This window comes from Giraffa tippelskirchi, chromosome 1, assembly GCF_054371585.1.
Source record: "Giraffa tippelskirchi isolate mGirTip1 chromosome 1, T2T-mGirTip1v1.2.pri, whole genome shotgun sequence".
Classification (NCBI taxonomy): domain Eukaryota; kingdom Metazoa; phylum Chordata; class Mammalia; order Artiodactyla; family Giraffidae; genus Giraffa; species Giraffa tippelskirchi.
In genome coordinates, this window is record NC_137275.1 from 143,416,903 (window position 1) to 143,430,339 (window position 13,437).

The 13,437-nt window shown below is 41.3% G+C and overlaps 1 protein-coding gene across 3 annotated transcripts in view; it reads left to right on the forward strand.

Annotated features, from left to right (window-relative positions):
• Positions 1-3,673: 3,673 nt before the first annotated feature.
• The window catches only part of HACD4 (3-hydroxyacyl-CoA dehydratase 4), a 46,040-nt gene continuing 36,276 nt past the window's right edge, over positions 3,674-13,437 (forward strand). Inside the window, exons 1-3 of one of the 3 annotated variants that reach the window (XM_081569895.1) lie at positions 3,674-3,922; positions 4,075-4,293; positions 10,857-10,987. The gene's annotated coding sequence lies outside the window, so the exon portion shown is untranslated. The remainder of the gene's footprint in view (positions 3,923-4,074; positions 4,294-10,856; positions 10,988-13,437) is intronic. The other 2 variants (XM_081569906.1, XM_081569917.1) reach the window with 2 other exon arrangements.

Below are 13,437 nucleotides of genomic sequence, written 5' to 3' on the forward strand. Positions count from 1 at the left end.
AAAGTGCTGCACTCAATATGCCAGCAAATCTGGAAAACACAGCACTGGCCACAGGACTGGAAAAGGTCAGTTTTCATTCCAATCCCAAAGAAAGGCAATGCCAAAGAATGCTCAAACTACTGCACAATTGTACTCATCTCACATGCTAGTAAAGTAATGCTCAAAATTCTCCAGGCCAGGCTTCAGCAATACGTGAACTGTGAACTCCCAGATGTTCAAGCTGGTTTTAGAAAAGGCAGAGGAACCAGAGATCAAATTGCCAATATCCGCTGGATCATCGAAAAAGCAAGAGAGTTCCAGAAAAACATCTATTTCTGCTTTATTGACTGTGCCAAAGCCTTTGACTGTGTGGATCACAATAAACTGTGGAAAATTCTGAAAGAGATGGGAATACCAGACCATCTGACCTGTCTCTTGAGAAACCTGTATGCAGGTCAGGAAGCAACAGTTCGAACTGGACATGGAACAACAGACTGGTTCCAAATAGGAAAAGGAGTACGTCAAGGCTGTAGATTGTCACCCTGCTTATTTCACTTAAATGCAGAGTACATCATGAGAAACGCTGGGCTGGAAGAAACACAAGCTGGAATCAAGATTGCTGGGAGAAATATCAATAACCTCAGATATGCAGATGACATCACCCTTATGGCAGAAAGTGAAGAAGAACCAAAGAGCCTCTTGATGAAGGTGAAAGAGGAGAGTGAAAAAGTTGGCTTAAAGCTCAGTGTTCAGAAAACTAAGATCATGGCATCTGGTCCCATCACTTCATGGGAAATAGATGGAGAAACAGTGGAAACAGTGGCAGACTTTATTTTTTTGGGCTCCAAAATCACTGCTGATGGTGATTGCAGCCATGAAATTAAAAGATGCTTGCTCCTTGGAAGGAAGGTTATGGCCAACCTAGATAGCATATTTAAAAGCAGAGACATTACTTTGCCAACAAAAGTCTGTCTACTCAAGGCTATGGTTTTTCCAGTGGTCATGTATGGATGTGAGAGTTGGACGGTGAAGAAAGCTGAGCGCCGAAGAATTGATGCTTTTGAACTGTGGTGTTGGAGAAGACTCTTGAGAGTCCCTTGGACTGCAAGGAGATCCAATCAATCCATCCTAAAGGAGATCAATCCTGGGTGTTCATCGGAAGGACTGATGTTGAAGCTGAAACTTCAATACTTTGGCCACCTCATGCGAAGAGTTGACTCATTGGAAAAGACCCTAATGCTGGGTAGGATTGGGGGCGGGAGGATAAGGGGATGACAGAAGATGAGATGGTTGGATGACATCACCGACTCAATGGACATGGGTTTGGGTAGACTCCGGGAGTTGGTGATGGACAGAGAGGCCTGACGTGCTGCAATTCATGGGGTCGCAAAGAGTCGGACACGACTGAGCGACTGAACTGAACTGATGGTAATTCTGTATTTAATTTTTGAGGAATCATCAAGGTAACTATATTTATGTCTTTATAATGTCAATATCTGCTATGATAGCATAATGCAAACACAACAATAACAACTACATTTCTTAAGGACATTTGTTCTGCAAGGGACTCTGCTAAATGTGTTATAAATGTATACCATCTTATTTAATGCTTCTGAGAACCCTAGAGGAAAGTATTACTGTCTTCTTCCTACCTATAAGAAAACCAAGACTCAGTAAGATTAAGTAACTTACCCAAGTCTACAGTTGGTAAGAACAGAGACATAGTTGGAACCAGAAACCATGCTTTCAACTCCCTGTAATCATCTGTGTGTGTGTGTGTGTGTGTGTGTGTGTGTGTGTGTGTGTGTGCTCAGTCATGTCCAATTCTTTGCGATCCGATGGACTGTAGCCCACCAGGCTCCTTTGTCCATGGGATTTCCCAGGCAAGAATACTGGAGTGGGTTGCCATTTCCTCCTTCAGGAGATCTTCCCAACCCAGGGATCAAACCTGCGTCTTCTGCATTGGCAGGTAGATTCTTTTACCACTGAACCACCTGGGAGCTACCTGTCAAACTGGTCAAAGTGTTAACATTTATCCAACATCATAGCACTGATCTTGTGGTTTAAATAGAGCACAAGGAAGCCTATGGTCCAGGGACTCCAGCTCCTGGCTTTGCTCCAAGGGCTTATCAGGACCTTCTGCAGAAGGGCTGCTCCCTGCTCTCAAGAAGTTTGTCTCCCTTCCAGACCCACCCATTCAGAAAAGGACTTTCTCTCCCTTGCTCTATGGAGATTAGCAGGAAATTCCCATCTGCTCTTCACCAGCCTCTACAGAAAATATTTTCTCTTCAGGTGTTTGGAGGCAGTTGTCTGAAGTGTGAGTCAGTTTTCCCTGGTGAGGCTGCATTTCCTTCTCTCGACCACTATGTTTTAATCCTTGTTGTAGCAAGAATGCTCTGCATGCGGTTTCCTTTTCAAGTCTCATACCAGTGGCTTTCGTTATCTCATAGGCATGTGTAAGAACGAAAAATGGCCCATGCCCTGTTGTTTAATGGAAATACACAACAAAGTTTCTCTTTCCTTTTACCTTTTAACTTCTTGGCTCCTTTTCTTTCTTTCTTTTATGTTTTTTTTTTTAGGAAAACCCAGAGGTAAAACAAATAGTTTTCAAAGCAGAAAATAATTTATTAATCCAGAAAAGAATGAAGTGGCAATCTGCGAATTTAAAAATACAAATATTCAAAAAAAAGCTTATTGTAGTGAAAAAGCAAAGGTTTTATAGACCTGAGAGCTAATGAGGGTTCTGATACTTTCTAGCTGTATCATCTTGGGCAAGTTATGCAAATGGGGGATAGTCATATCTCAAACTTTTGAGGAATGAATGTTCAGGATGTATGATTTGGTTTAGCACATGGCCTCGCCTGTGGAAGGTGCCGTGTTTAACTTAATTACACATGAATAAAAATTGTAGGAATTTCCCTTTTGTAAAAGGTTTTTTTGGATGTAGGCCAATTTTAAAGTCTTTACTGAATTTGCTACAATACTGCTTCTGCTTTATGTTTTGGTTTTTGGCTGTGAGGCATATGAGATCTTAGCTCCCCAACCAGGGACTGAGCCTGCACCCTCTGCTTGGAAGGTGAAGTCTTAACCTCTGGACTGCCAGGGAAGTCCCCCAGATTGTAGAAATTTCTCACATAAAATTAAGTGAGCTGAAGGAGCAGCCTTCCCCAAATCTCACACAAAAGGCAAGTCTTTTGGGATAATAAGTGAATGTCATTTTTACCAAAGTCATCTGTACATAATTGGAAAAGAATATTCAACATCTCTGATTACAAAATATAAATAAGACATTCCTAAAATTCCAACTTTCAACATTTTGTAAGTGGCCTCTGCAAAGTTACTTAAGAAACAAGACCAATTGTTTTATAAATTTTTGAAATGTCAAGGAAAGAGATGGGTAGAAGACTATAGGAAAGGGTGAATAGGAAGAAGAGCCAGGCTTTGTCAATCTCCTGTGATGGCCTGAACTGTGCTCAGCTGTTACACTGGACATCTGTTATGGCCCACCTAGCGTCTAGGACCACCACTGACAGCTGTGGGTTGGGGCCATGCCCAGCTGTGTGAATGGGCCTCTGACCCAGGCTGGGGCGCTGAGAGCCCAGGCATCATCATGGCCACAGTGACTGGTGAGGAGGAGCTAAGTGACACAAGCTGAGGCCATGAGAGTGACAAGCAGAACTCCGGCTGGAACGCTGAGGAAAAAGAAGCCTCTATCTATGGCAGTGGGTGCCTGGTTCAGTGTAAGCTTGGAACCAGGGCTGCCACTTCTGGCTGCACAACTTACATTCTGCACACCTTTAGATGGTGCCCTTCTCTGTTGAGTCTGACATGACCCACACTGGAAGAAACGCTGAGGAATAAAACCAACTCAGAGGAGAGAAGAAGGGAGAGATAGATGATGACATCTTCCTGAATGTATTGTTTCAGCCATGCCTGAAGCCAGGTAAACCTTCTTAAGTGTTTCTTATCTGAGCCTTGAAATAGGGGACTGGAAAAGAAACCAGAAATCCACCCACTCCCTCACCCATCTCCCCTGCTTTTGGAAGTAACCCCATCTATACACTGCTCCACTCTAACTTTCGTGAAGTTCTGCAGGCAGGTCTGCCCATCCTTAGAAGTGAGGAGAGGTGCTTACCTGGCTGACCTTTTCCTTGTGCGTCCGGTGTGAGCTGCTGTTTACACACTAATCAAGTCAGTGATTTATAAGACTCCCTACAACCTCACCACACCAGACACTGCTAAGCACTGGGCTTACATCCACAAACAAGGTGCAGGCGCTATCCTCAAGAAGCTCATTTTCAAGGAAAGAAACAGGTAATTATATGACTAAAAATGATAGCATGATGATAAATGTCATTTTAACGTAATGAACAGTTTCTTATAGAAGCCAAGATATGTTCTGTCTGACAAGACTTGAGCAGAGAAACTGCTCAAGAGAAACTGTTCACAGAGAAACTGTTCGAACTTGGATTTGAAGACATGGTAGCATTTAAAAATAAAAAGAATGGGCGAGAGAACATTTCAGAAAAGAGCAACCTGAGCAAAAGAAGAATCATGAAACAAGTGACCTGTTCAGGGGATGTCACGAAGGACAGAGCAACTAGATGACAGGAATTGGGTAAGAGTGAGAAGGAACTGAAGCTGGAGTTCAAATTGGTATAGATGCTGAGGGCCTGGAGAGTCGAGTATTTAAGGAGAGGAGTGGCCTGGTCAGAACTTTGTATGACAGGAGATTCTGGTCACAGCTGGAAGGGGTGGATTAGAGCAGGTCTGGGCTGGCAGCCGAGAGGCTACTGAGGGTCTGAGCATGGGGAGATGGTAGTTGAAATAGGACTGAGAAAGGGTCAGTTTATAGACACCTATGATGGAAATCAGTTCTGTAGAATCCTCTCAGCCTTAATATGTTCTTTTCATATTCACAATTTCACTCCAACGTCGCCAGCATCACAGGGATTAATCTTTGAAATGACTGAAATTATAATTCTCAATCAGACTGAGAAGCAACAGTTGGTGTTATTAATAAAACACCCCTGTGACCCTAGAATCACTTCCCTGGTGGCTCAGACTGTAAAGCATCTGCCTACAATGTGGGAGACCTGAGTTCGATCCCTGGGTCAGCAATATCCCCTGGAGAAGGAAACGGCAACCCACTCTAGTACTCTTGCCTGGAAAACTCCATGGACGGAGGAGTCTGGTAGGCTACAGTCCACAGAGTCACAGAGATCAGACATGACTGACTGACTTCACTTTTACTTTTAATTTCATGACCCTAGAACCTCTTCTCAGCTCACCACAGTTAATGAGGAGTCTCTAAAGCCGGAAATGTGCATGACTGGCTAGACACAGGGAGCCACCTAAAGAGATCACCATCCTCTAGATACGTACAAGTTATAAACCTATCTCTATATAACACAGAGTAGGGATTTCCCTGGTGGTCCAATGGCTAAGACTCCACACTTCTTATGTAAGGGGCACAGGTTCAATCCCTGGTCAGAGAACTAAGGTCCCACATGCCGTGCATTGCAGCCAAGAAAAAAAAAAGTATTGTTCCTGTCTGATTGCATTTCAACTGCTGTTCTTAGGAGCACTAAGAAGGCTTTCTTATTCAGTGGCAAGTTTTGCCAAGCCTTCAACTGATGGTATAGGACATGTAGTCTGCTCTTTAGCTCATCCAACAAGGCTATGATAGTTCTATTTAATGTCCCCTCTCTCACCTACAGATGACATTCTCTTAACCCTGGTGAAATTCAGATTTTGGTGGCAGGTTGTATTCATTTGCTAAGGCTGCCATAACAAAGTATTGCAGGTTGGGTAGCTACAGAAATCTACTGCCTCAGCTTGAAGGCTTCAAGTTCAAAATCAAGGTGTTGGCTTAGAGCTGTTAAGGAGAATCTTAGCCCCATGCCTCTGTCCTAACTTCTGGTGGTTTGTTGGAATCTTTGGCATTCCTGAGTTTCTGCTGCATCATCCTGATCTCTGCCTTTCTCTCTATCTGCTGTTCCCTCTGTGTGCATCTCTGTATTTAAATTTTCACTTTTCATAAGGACATCAGTCTTACTGGATTAGGGGTCCCACCCTAGTCCAGTAAATGACTTCATTCCAACTTACCTATTTACATCTGCAATGACTCTATTTCCAAATAAGTTCACCTTCTCAGGTATTGGGGGTTAAGATTTCAACATTTAAATTTAGGGGAAAGTGCAAGTGTCAGTCACTCAGTTGTGTCTGACACTTTGCAAACCCATGTGCTATATCCTGCCAGGTTCTTCTGTCCATGGAAATCTCCAGGCAAGAATACTGGTGGGTTGCCATTTCCTTCCCCAAGGGATCTTCCTGACCCAGGGATCAAACCCAGGTTTCCCGTATCACAGGCAGATTCTTTACCATCTGAGCCACCAGGGACACATATCAACACATGATACAGAGGATACAGCCCCTCTGTTTCTTCTCCCTTGCTCTCTTAGGTACTTCTTTGTGTGGGGCAGAAGGAAGTTTATCAACTTTTCTATTGGATCTTGCCTTTGAAAGAGGGTTCCTTATCCCTCACCTCAGCTTCCTCTAGCTGCAATAGACAGGGGCACAGACAACTTCAACTTCCCTTGAAATGCTGCTAGGAAGCCAAGAGGAAAAATGGTCAACTGAAATGCCATAAAAATCTTCAAAGGCTGTTAATATCATCCCTTCCATCATATATGCTGTAAACTTTACAGTTTAAAAGACCAGAATATATTTGAGGAATGGGCCTCAGACCAATTGGCCTCTGTGTGAATCTTAGCAACTGTTGAGGAAGGGGAACCACACTTGGGGAGGGGGATAATATTCAATATTAGCTTCTTCACCTCGGTCTGCAACTAGTTGACAAATCCAATATAGTTGAATACCATGGATTGATTTCCTACTCTACACCCTACCCCTGAAATGATAAATGTGTTCTGCATGAAAGATATTTTCTTTCTGTTTACTTAACTTTGTTCTTATTTCTTAGGGCTAATAACCTGGATTTATTAAGCCAAGAGTAAGCTCAGCCTTTCTGAGCTACATTATAATATTTTCTGTGATGATCAACATAGAAGTTTCCATTTTTAAGCTGCTTCATCTGAAAATTTTGGTTTCACCCCGGGTCAGTCCTGGGGAGGCAGGTGTTAAGGGGGTGTGGTGAACTATTGCATTCTGCATCGCTATTTGTGTAGGACCTGTTGAGCACAAATAAGAGCTTAAAGATGGAAGATTTTTTTTTCTCTTTACTGACTGTTACCATCTGTCTTCCCTTGCTGAAGCATGGGAGCATTTTTTACAAAGCACCACCGTCTTAATGTCAAAATGAATTTCATAAAATTTGCATAAAGTCCCAGATAGCTCAATTACTCTTCTATGTCAGTGAAATCAACAGCATGGTTGGTTAGCCACTAAGACAGAAGTTAGCATGAAGCCATGACAATCTCAAATGTATTTTTAGAAAGAAAAATTGAGCTCGACTTGTCTTATTCTGACTCCTCGTGCAATAAACTTTCTGTCTTTCATCATACAATTTCACAGACATTGTGCCTCCTACTGGAAATCACTTTAGGTTTGGTGCCCCATAGGGGACTTTCAGGCTAACTCTCATTCCCCATTCCCTGATAACGCAGCCAAATAAATACCACAATGAAAAAGATGATAGAGACAGCATTCCATTTTTAGATATCTTGTCACAGGGAGCTGTTACCAGTTCCTAATGGACCTCTCTTCCCTTTTCTATCTTGCTTCCCTCTCTGATCATCACTTGGGAATAAAAAAACACAGGCAGCCCACAGGCTGAATGATCGGGAAACACTGTGCATGCGTGTGTGCTAACTCGCTTCAGTTGTGCCTGTCTCTTTGTGACCCTCTGGATTGTAGCCTGCCAGGCTCCTCTGCCCATGGAGATTCTCCAGGCAAGAATATGGAGTGGATTTTCATGCCCTCCTCCAGGGGATCTTCCCAACCCAGGGATCAAACCCGTATCTCTCACATCTCCTGCATTGGCAGGTGGGTTCTTTTCCACTATTGCCACCTGTGAAGCCCTAGGAACACTGAGATGGGACCAAAAAGGCTTTTGAAGGTTCTGAGTAAGGATGATGGACTACTAAGCTGTGATAACTTCCAAGGAGACATCATCTTCCAAGGAGACTCATTGGTGACACATTTTTCATTAACAAGTCTAAAAACTCCTGACTTTTTCTTCTTATTCTTTTTTTCTTTTGATTGGCTGAAAGTGATAAATGGTAGTAACTCAGAGAAAACCGTAGTGGAGGGAAGCAGTGGGAGAACAGTTTACAATTTTGATTTGTTGATATTAATAACTTGTCACTGATCAACTTGGAGAAGATATCCCCTGTGGAACCCATTGTCCAAATGCACCTGGCTGTTACACTGAGTAGTCACCTGCCCGGCTGTGTGTGAAACACCTCTTGCCTCCAGTAGAGGGAGACCTATCAGATATCTTGCCTGTTATTAACAGCCAAAATAGGAGAAAAACATATTTTTACAGGCTTTTCCCCAGGTCCGATCATATAGTAACAAGGTTTGCAGGGGCTCTAAAATATACTGTGATCCTTAACTAGTTGTCATACTGTTTCCCTCCTGGCCAAAATAATCATGTAATTCCAAAGTTCTCTGCATATATCACATCTTTCTCAATACAGCATTTTATAATAATTAAAAAAAAAATAGGCTCAAAAAAGAGCAGAATAGAGATCTGAACACTCCAGACTTCAATAGTTTAAGTCAAGTGGTTAATAAGTAGTAGCGGCAAGATTCAAAGACCTGCAAAACTTTAATGGACTCAAACAATGGTATTCTCCAGTAATTCTTCATTTCTTTTTTCAAATTTATTTTTATTTACTTATTGTTTAGGCGGTGCTGGGTCTTTGTTGTTGCTCAAGGACTTTTTCTAGTTGTGGCGAGTGGGGACTACTCTCTAGTTGTGGTGCAAACAGGCTTCTCCACTGCTCTTATTGCAGAGCAAGGGATCTAGGGTGCATGGGCTTCTGTAGTTGTGATACACGGGCTTAGTTCCTCCACAGTATGTGGGATCTTCCTGGACTAGTGATCAAATTGGTGTCACTTGAACTGCAAGGCAAATTCTTAATCACTGGGCCATCAGGAAAGCCCCAAATTCTTTATTTCCTAACAGGGAGATGAGACTGTATTTCAGTTCAGTTCAGTCACTCGGTCGTGTCCGACTCTTTGCGACCCCATGAACCTCAGCATGCCAGGCCTCCCTGTCCATCACCAACTCCCAGAGTCTACCCAAACCTGTGTCCATTGAGTCAGTGATGCCATCCAACTATCTCATCCTCTGTCATCCCCTTCTCCTCCTGTTCTCAATCTTTCCCAGCATCAGGGTCTTTTCAAATGAGTCAGCTCTTTGCATCAGGTGGTTGGATCTCCTTGCAGTCCAAGGGACTCTCAAGAGTCTTCTCCAACACCACAGTTCAAAAGCATCAATTCTTCGATGCTCAGCTTTCTTTGTAGTCCAACACTCACATCCATACATGACTACTGGAAAAACCATACTGGGAATACCAGACCGCTTGACCTGCCTCTTGAGAAACCTGTATGCAGGTCAGGAAGCAACAGTTAGAACTGGACATGGAACAACAGACTGGTTTCAAATAGGAAAAGGAGTACGTCAAGGCTGTATACTGTCACCCTGCTTATTTAACTTATATGCAGAGTACGTCATGAGAAACGCTGGGCTGGAGGAAGCACAAGCTGGAATCAAGATTGCTGGGAGAAATATAAATAACCTCAGATATGCAGATGACACCACCCTTATGGCAGAAAGTGAAGAAGAACTAAAGAGCCTCTTGATGAAAGTGAAAGAGGAGAGTGAAAAAGTTGGCTTAAAGCTCAACGTTCAGAAAACTAAGATCATGGCATCTGGTCCCATCACTTCATGGCAAATAGATGGGGAAACAGTGGAAACAGTGGCTGACTTTATTTTGAGGGGCTCCAAAATCACTGCAGATGGTGATTGCAGCCATGAAATTAAAAGACGCTTACTCCTTGGAAGGAAAGTTATGACCAGCCTAAACAGCATATTAAAAAGCAGAGACATTACTTTGCCAACAAAGGGACTGTATTTAGTACACACTTTTTGGGGAGATTCCCTGGTGGTTCAGCAGTAAAGAATCCATCTGCCAATGCAGGAGATGTGATTTGATCTCTGGGTTGGGAAGATTCCCTGGAGAAGGAAATGGCAACCCACTCCAGTATTCTTGGCTGGGGAAATCCCATGGATAGAAGAACCTGGTGGGCTACACTCCATGGGGTCACAAAAAGAGCTGGACCTGACTTAGCAATGAAACAGCAGCAACAACAATTGTAAATGTGTATTTGAAACAAAAGAATCACTTTTTTCTCCTTCCTTCCTTCTTCCCTTTTCTTCCTCCCTCCCTCTCCCCTTCCTTCCTCCTTAGTTTCTTTCTAGACAAGAAAAATTTGTAAGGCTGAAAATTCAGAGATAGTGATTTGCAATCAAATTTCTAATTGTGGTATTTGGGGACCTACTAAGGTTCATCTTTATGGTGGAGGAGCCCAACTGAGTGACATGGCCATATCTCTCAAAGCGGTTGTGAGAGGCCACAAATGTAAACAGAAAACCTTTACATTAAAAATATAAAATGACATCAGGATCCTAAACTAAGCAATCCTAACTGCTTCATTCACAGTCAGCACCTGCTTCATTCATGGTGAATGAAAGGGGAGCTTCCATCTCTTTGTATTTTTACTGTCTGCCCTCCACATTATGTGGAGCGTGCGCCTGCATTTGCTTAACTAGCAGTGGAAAACCACTTCCCCTCTCTGTGGCCTTCAAAATGACAACCAGATGTTGTTCCAGTCTTTTCTCTCAGTTTTATTTTTCAGGTCTAAACTCGTGATTGCCCTCTGGGTTTCCACGATGGTAAGGGAATGTTTTCAATTGAAACAAGAGTTCCTGCCAAAATGAAAGAACACGAAAACATGATTCTTCATCACATATTTGGTAAATCCCCTGCTGTCCATTTGAAAATCAGAATTTGGGGGTTAAGTTACAAGAGCACTTTCAAGTGTTGCTTAAAAAAACAGCTGTCTATCTCAAATCACAGGCAATTTTTGTATGAGCCTAAGTATTAAAACTGTTTATATGCAATTTATTGAGGAAGACTTTTGCATGGAAACATTTATTTATCCATTAAAGAATGCACTGAAATAAACACTGTAATTAAATCATCATTTAACTACTATCAAGAAATGAGTTGATTTCATTAGAGCATTCAAAGTTTTGGTTGCTGTTACATATTTTAAACCAAATTCTTTTGACTAATGATAAGAAAAGATGACTCTAAAGTTCTTATGTGTTAAGAATTTCTTTGATGGTATCAGGAAATTCTAATCGAGAATCATTTCGTCTTTTTGCCATCAATTCCTTTATTCCTGCTTGCCATCAGCATGAAAGTCAGTTTGTATTTAACATAATGAAGACATATGTGCTAATGAAAACTTTAGCTTTCCTCTTCTTAGTCTTATGTATTTTCTTACTAATGGGGCTTGATCTGTGTTTGAGTAGAGGTGAGTAGCCGATGTAGCCAATGGTAACAGTAGCTAACCTTTGTCTAGCACTTCATATGTATGTATCAGGAATTGTGCCAGAGATTTAGCTAGAATATCTCATATTTTAAATCTTAAGAGAGAGATAATTTCATTAGCCCATTTTTAATTTATTTAATTAAAGCATAGTTTATTTACAATGTTGTATTTGTTTCTGGTATACAGTAAACTGATACAGTTATACATATATATATATATATATATATACATATTCTTTTCATATTTTTTCCATTATGGTTTATTATAGAATGTTGAATATAGCCCCCATGCTACAGAGTAGGACCTTGTTGTTTATCTATCTTATATATAGTAGTTTGTATCTGCTAATCCCAAACTGCTAATTTCTCTCTCCCCCCTTTGCCCTTTGGTGATCACAAGTTTCATTTTCTATGTCTGTGAGTCTGTTTCTATTTTGTAAATAAGTTCATTTGTGTTATATTTTAGATTCCACATATAAGTGATATCATATCATTAGCCCATTTTTAAAGCAATGAAACCAAACTTCAGAGAGATTAGGAAATTTGTCCAAAGTCACATAATTTTGACATAAATATAAGGATTTATTTTTATAAATAAATATAAGGATTTAAATATTTGGATTTAACATAAGGATTAAATATAAGGATAAATATAAATATAAAGATTTAATAAATATAAGAACATAAATATAATCTGACATAAATATAAATATAAGGATATTTTTAAATACAATATAAATATAAAGACTCCTATGTAGACATATCTACATAAGACATAAATATAAGGATTCTTATGTAGATATATATTAATCCAGACCTTTTGCTTTAAACCTATTTAAAAACTGCAGGAAAAGTCTTTTACATTCAATTATAATCTTAAAGAGAGGTGGTATCTATTTTCCAGGTAAAATAGGAAATCTTTGAGTGATAGAACTGAAATTCATGGGCTCAAGCTGCTTCTGTTTGCTTCACCAGATAGGCAATCTAGTCATGTGTGCCAAGAAGCCCTCTTCTCTATTCTCTGTGCTGCAGCAACTCTCTCATACCTACGTGACTGAGGCTATCATCCTGCCTTCTAACTGTCTTCTCCAATGAGATGGAACTCCCTGAGGGCAGGCACTGTGTCTTGAATGTCTTGCATATGACAAGCTGTAGAATTCACGAGTTTATAATGAATAGTGAATAAATATGTGTGCAGTCAAGGATTCTCAGTTGTCCCTCCTAGGCTGATATTGCTGTTGTTTAGTCCCTAAGTCCTGTGCAACTCTTTTTTGACCTCATGCACTATAGCCTTCCAGGCTATTCTGTCCATGGGATTTCCCCAGGCGAGAACACTGGAGTGGGTTGCCATTTCCTCCTCCAGTGGATCTTTCTGACCCAGGGATCAAACCCAGGTCTCCTGCATTGGCAGGTGGATTCTTTATTGCTGAGCCACCAGGGAAGCCCCATATTTACAATACCAGGTTTAAAAACAGTATTAACTTAGAAAAATCCCTATATCATTCTTCCAACCTCCTTTTATTTTTTTTATTGGAGGAAAATTCTTTGCGATGTTGTGTTGGTTTCTGCTGTACAACAACATGAATCAGTTGTAATTATATTCCCTCCTTCTTGAGCCCCCTTCTCCGCCCCCCATCCCACCCCTCTAGGCCAGCAAGAGTGCCAGGTTGGGCTTCCCGGCCTCCTTTATAGCTTGTGGTCACCTTTGTTTAGCCTCCCTCATCTACCTCAGACTTAAAGCCTGCTTCATTCATGCTCAAGCAAATAAGACACACACTTAAGGTATCATGATATTTTCACAAGGATGGCAACTCACCTTCCCCCTATCTCATGACAGACATTGCTAGCTGATTACAGTACTCTTACC